Source organism: Muntiacus reevesi, chromosome 18, assembly GCF_963930625.1.
Source record: "Muntiacus reevesi chromosome 18, mMunRee1.1, whole genome shotgun sequence".
Taxonomy (NCBI): Eukaryota; Metazoa; Chordata; class Mammalia; order Artiodactyla; family Cervidae; genus Muntiacus; species Muntiacus reevesi.
The window spans coordinates 6,372,660-6,378,698 of NC_089266.1; the positions used below are offsets into that span (position 1 = coordinate 6,372,660).

Consider the following 6,039-nt stretch of genomic DNA (forward strand, 5'->3'; position numbering starts at 1 on the left):
GCCCTACTGTACGGCACAGGGAACTTACTCAAAATCTTTAATAATCCACAAGGGCTTCCCTGGTGGCCCAGACTGTCAAGAATCCACCTGCAGTGCAGGAGACCCAGGTTCGATCCCTGGGTCAGGAAGATCCCCTGGAGAAGGAAGTGGCAACCCACTCCACTCTTCTTGCCTGGAGAATTCCATGGACAGAGGAGCCTGGTGGGCTACAGTCCATGGATTTGCAAAGAGTCAGGATAAGCTATAATGATAAAGAATCTGGAAAAGAACATATATATACATATATATACACACACACATATATATATATATATGTATATATATATATAACTAAATCATACCTGAAACTAACACAAAACTGTAGGTCAACTGGATTTCAACATTTTTTTTTTTTTAATTTAAATAACCAGCCACAGGATAATAGCCACGGGAAAGCACAGCAAGATTTACGGACACCAAGATGGCTCCAGGGAAGAATCTCCATCATCTGCCTCCACTTTCACTTCTGTTGTCACGTCTCAGCTATTTTTAGGTGGATTATCTCTCTACTGGTCCTACTTTCATTTGCCAGGCAACAGGCATCAGGGTGTTTCAGTGGGAGGACAAGGGTCTCCGGTGTTCAGTCCTTCTGCTTTTGTGGCTTATTGCTAATCTTGCAAAGGCAATGTGAACTTTTGAAATGAGCACATCGTCTGAACTTTGCAACTCCTTCCAGTGACCAGGGGGCTGGCACTGGGCAGCGTGGATGAGACCTGGGGCTGTAACCTGCTGCTTCCTTGTCACAGAAACCCTCACCGTCTCTGACAGAGGGCAGCATTCTGCATGGGGATGCTGCAAGTAAACTTGATGAGGCTGCCCTCCCAGCATCACCAGATCCTTAAAGAGCAAAAAGGCACAGTCAGGCATTGGCTTGCAGCTTTATTGAGGGAGAAAAGTCATATTAAGATAGAAAGGTTGTACGTAGATTCGTTAATTTAGTATAGAATGCTGCGTAATGAAGACCAGCTCCTCCGACTGCTTTGGTAATTAACATGAAGGCAAGAGGAGTGGGTCAGGGGCTGTGATAGAAGCTTACAGCACCATAGGCCAGCACAGTCTTCCTTGGAAGAAGCAAAACACAATGAGCTGGGTGAGTTCAGTGGTAACACTCCATTTCTTCACTAGGATGGTGAATAGGAAGTGTTTACTTCCCTATCCTTTAAAACAAATGCACATCTTATGTAGACATAGCCTGTACCAAAATGTCATTAAAACTTGTTGTTCAGTCACTAAGTTGTGTCCAACTTTGCTCCTCTGTCCACCATCTCCCGGAGTTTGCTCAAATTCGTGTCCATTGAGTCAGTGATCCCATCCAACCATCTTATCCTCTGCCCAATAAAACTTAAAATGAAACAATTGATGGAGGTAAGGATTTCCCTGACAGTGCAGTGTTTAAGAGTCCAAGCTCCCATCACAGAGGGCACAGGTGTGATCTCTGGCTGGGAACATAAGATCCCACATGCTCTGTGTCATGGCCAAAAATAATGATAATAATAAAGCAATGAATAGTGGGACTTGGGGTATCTGTGTTTGTGACTGAAGATGGGGAGGATGTGGGAGGTTTCAGAAAGTCCCCAGGGTGGAGTTTTTATTTTGGAACATAAGACAAGACATCCCTCCTTTCTGCTAAGAGCAGCTTTTCTATCACACAAGAGTTCAGAATGTCTCTTGTCTATTTCTGATCCTTAGGAACAGTCTTGAAAGGGAAAGTGTTAGTCGTTTCAGTCGTATCCGACTCTTTGTGACCCCATAGACCGTAGCCCGCCAGGTTCCTCTGTGCATGGGATTCTCAAGGCAAGAATACTGGAGCAGTTAGCCATTGCCTTCTCTAGGGGATCTTCCAGACCCAGGGATCAAACCCAGATCTCCCGCATTACGGCTGAGTCTTTACAGTCTGAGCCATCAGAGAAGCCCCAGGAGCAGTCTTACCCGCTCCCTAACTCTGAACCTGTCCTTAGAGGCTCTTTAGTAAAACCAGTGAGCCAGTCACCTCTGATACTGGAACTGCACCCACCCAGGACAGGGCTGTGTGAGTTTGTCGTCCCGGTGGATTATCCGGGGAAGGGCTTATGCTGGGCAGGGGAATCTGAGGGACTGAAGCGGCTCTTTTCCCTACTGATGTAAGGTCACAGGGCCCTCATGAGTGACAGCCTTAGCATTCAGGTGATAAGTTACTAGGAGGTTTTAGGGGGATGCTGGGCTCCCCAGGTGGCGCTAGTGGTAAAGAGCCCACCTGCCAGTGCAGGAACCGAAAGAGACGCGGGTTCAATCCCTGGATCGGGAAGATCCCCTGGAGAAGGGCGTGGCAACCCACTGCAGTGTTCTTGCCTGGAGAACCCCATGGACAGAGGAGCCTGTGGACTACAGTCCATGAGGTCGCAAAGATTCAGACACAACTAAAGCGACTTAGCGCACATGCACAGACCACACTAGCTGGACCTAAAGAAGAGAATCCACGTCTAGAGAACAATGTGGACAAAGTCAGTGGCTGACAATTCTTAGTCTATACATGAGCACCGACCTTGACAGAGCATTAGTCAATTCGTAGGTTATATACAGACACAGTATAAATCCGTGTTGGCCCAAAGTCACCAATTGTCCTTTGTGGGAAGCTCCGCCTACTGTTCTGATTTGGGGCGCTCACATGTCCTTTCTTTTATGAAACTATGGTCATAACAGATGGTTTAGTAGAAACGGTTCTTTTTTTTTTTTGGCCATGCCCGAGGTCACGTGGATATTAGTTCCCTTCCCAGGGCCTGAATCCTGCAGTAGAAGTGCAAAGTCTTAACCCCCGGACCACTAGTTCCAAACCAATCCCTTTCTTAACCAACTTATTACAGCAACCAACACCTTTCGATCTCTTGGTGAAAATACTGTCTTGGTGCCGGTGGCAACAGGCAGGTTCTCTTGAAGGTCCGCTTGCTTCTGCTCTTCATGCATCACCCACTGAGATGTGTGTTTAACAAGAGTCAACTGCATCCAGGTCCAAACCTGTTTAGGCCAGTCATACCTGTGAATTATAATTATGCAATTTGATGAATTCACCCATGAACAAACCAATTAAGAGTAAAACCAGAAACAGTATTGACCAATGGCAGGGAGTGTAAACAAAAAAAGTTACTTCTACAAAACTGAGGGGACTTCCCTGGCAATCCAGTGGTTAAGACTCCAAGCTTCCACTGCAGGTGGCGTGGTTGGTTCAATAACCCTGCAGGCTGTGTGGGACGACCAAAAATTTTTTTATTTTATAAATAAATAAATCGAGTGTTTTAGAAAGACTCAATTAAAGAATATCATTTTTTAACAGCAAATTAGAAATGAGGGAGAAGACTGTAAAATATTCATAATGAAAGCATAAAAATGAAAAAGGATTTTGCAATCAGATTGCTTCATCAGTATCGAGAATGTCTTGCTCCACGTCAGGGAAACTGGAACTAGAAACTCCAGGACCATACAATGTGTGTAGTTTGTGCAGAAAAGGCGAGTAATCCCTTTTTTTTTTTTCAGCAGATTCATCAGTGAAGACAACGCTTAGATTTACATCTTGACACTGTTAATAGCCAATGATGACACATTTAGATATTTTGAGCCAAAGAAAGCATTTAGAGAAAGAATATATCTTTTGTGTGATTCCTTGATAAAACCAGCTTTTCCAGTAAACAAACCGTTAACAATTCCAATTATATTGGGTAAGAATACACCTACTTGGTAAGATAAAAGCCTGACCACGATATCAGTCCGTCCTGGTCTAAAAAATTCTTATATGTGAGGGACAACCCTGGTGATCCAGTGTTTAATACTTCCCCTTCCAAGGCAGGGGGTGGGGGTTCAATCCCTGGTCAGGAAGCTAAGATTTCACATGGCCCTTGGCCAAAAAACCAAAACATAGAAAACAGAAGCAATATCGTAACAAAGTCAATAAAGACTTTAAAAAAACAGTATGCTTCTTAACAAGTCTTGCTCGTCTTTAAAAAATAAAATTAAATAAAAAATCATTGGCGCATAAAATCAACTGATTTTAGCTGCCTGGCCCTTCCAAGATCCAGTGGCTATGAACTCTGTTTTCAACATATCCAACAAAGGTAGCCTTCAGCACCACTTCTGTCTAACATATATATATATATATATATATATATTTTTTTTTTTTTTTTTAACTTTTTGACCATGGTATACGGCATGTGAGATATTAATTCCCCAAACAGGAATCAAACCTGCTTTGGAAGCACAGAATCAGACCTCCGGCAAGTCCCAATCCAATGTATATATATTAATCATGTATGACGCTAACCTGACTCTCAGAAGGGCTCAGTCCATAGAGAGCAGACTTGTGTTTGCCAGGGAGGAGGGAGGGTGGGAGAGGGATGACGGGGAGTCTGGGGTTGATGCAAACTCACGCAGAACGGGTAAGCAACGAGGTCCTGCTGAATGGCGCAGGGAGCTAGGTTTATGTGATAAACCATAAGAGAAAAGGATGTTTTAAAAGAATATATATGTACAACTGAATCGCTTTGTTGTACAACAGAAATTAACATAGCATTGTAAATCAGCTGTACTTTCATTTTCTTTTTTTAAAAAAAGGGTGGTGGGCTCTGTCTTCTGAAAACCAGAAATACACACGCCTTCTCTCAAAAGGAGAACACTCAAACCCTCCAATGTTTTATAAAGTGGGATCTTTAAATATTAATGATTCAAAAACCAAAGGAGGGAAACTCCGGCACCTTTGTCGGGCTATAAATAACTGGGCACTCAACCGGAACTGAGTGGTTAAACATCTTGGAGTTTGTCCTAACAGAGAGTGCTTTCCTGGGAAATGCTAAGTGCCACCCTCACTGAGGCCAAATGAACCTTATCTGAGTTTTCTCTCCCTTGCAATAAAGGTGCTAGCCCAGAACCCAAAGTCTGCCTTAGCAAAGCCTCTGTGGAGAAGCCGGATACGGCTGAGACAACACCGAGATGGTAATCTCTAAACATTAAGAAACAGTTTCCTTCAGCCCTCTTGCACATGTTTGCCTCCCTTCCCCCACCCCGACCATTTGCCCAGCACTCTCAGGCTTGGACAAATTGGGCTGGTTTCAAGACAGATTCCTGCAGCCACGACCCAACACCGGAAGAACCTAAGTGCCTCCTGTGAGGACCACCACTCAGAAGTCCGCTCTGCCTGGCTAGCTATAGCATGGACTGGACAAAGTCTACAAATATCAGGGCCTAGCCAACCCCATCTCTAAGGATATGAAAAGGTCCCTTTTCAGAATGCCATCTATCCAGATGACTGGAATCTGGGATTTAAAAAACTTTATATCCACAGATATATCTGGTAGATGCCTATTTTAAAGGCTGACTAAGGCGATTAAAAGTTAGATGGACAGGAGAAAGGCCAGTGTGGGCAGAGCGGGGCAAGTCTGGGGAAGAGCAGCCAGAAGGAGGGTCCTGGGGCAGACGGGGATCCTAGGACCCCTGGCCCCCGTGGTTCCATGGAAGCAGCCACGAGGAGGCGACAAGCAGAGAGTGATCGGGCCTGTGCTTTAAAGAGATCCCTCTGGCTGCTGGGAGGAGGATGGACTCAGGGGCAGAGAACAAGAGGGACTCCAGGCCAGGGACTGGACTAATTTGGTAACCATGGAGATGACAAGCTGAGACAGGAACCAGGATTCCAGAGAGAGAGGTGTCGGGACCCTAGAATAAAGACAGTAAGTCCGGCATCTATAATATTTCTTTTTATTTATTTGGCTGTGCTGGATCTTAGTTATGGCATGCAGATCTTCGATGTTTAACTGTGGCATGTGAACTCCTAGTTGTGGCATATGGGATTTCATTCACTGAACAGGGTCCGAACCCAGATCCCTTGCAGTGGGAGCTCAGAATCTTAGCTACCGGACCACCAGACAGCATCTATAGATACTCACAGACTATCCCTCTGTGAGTCACTGGGTACACACACACTCACACATATTATCCTCCTTATTATACACACAGTCCAGGCAGTGGCCCAGACTCTGGACT

The 6,039-nt window shown here is 44.9% G+C and overlaps 1 protein-coding gene across 1 annotated transcript in view; it reads left to right on the forward strand.

Moving 5' to 3' along the window:
• RAB37 (RAB37, member RAS oncogene family) overlaps positions 1 to 6,039 on the forward strand; it is a 65,601-nt gene that overhangs the window by 12,982 nt on the left and 46,580 nt on the right. The gene's annotated exons all lie outside the window — the stretch shown is intronic.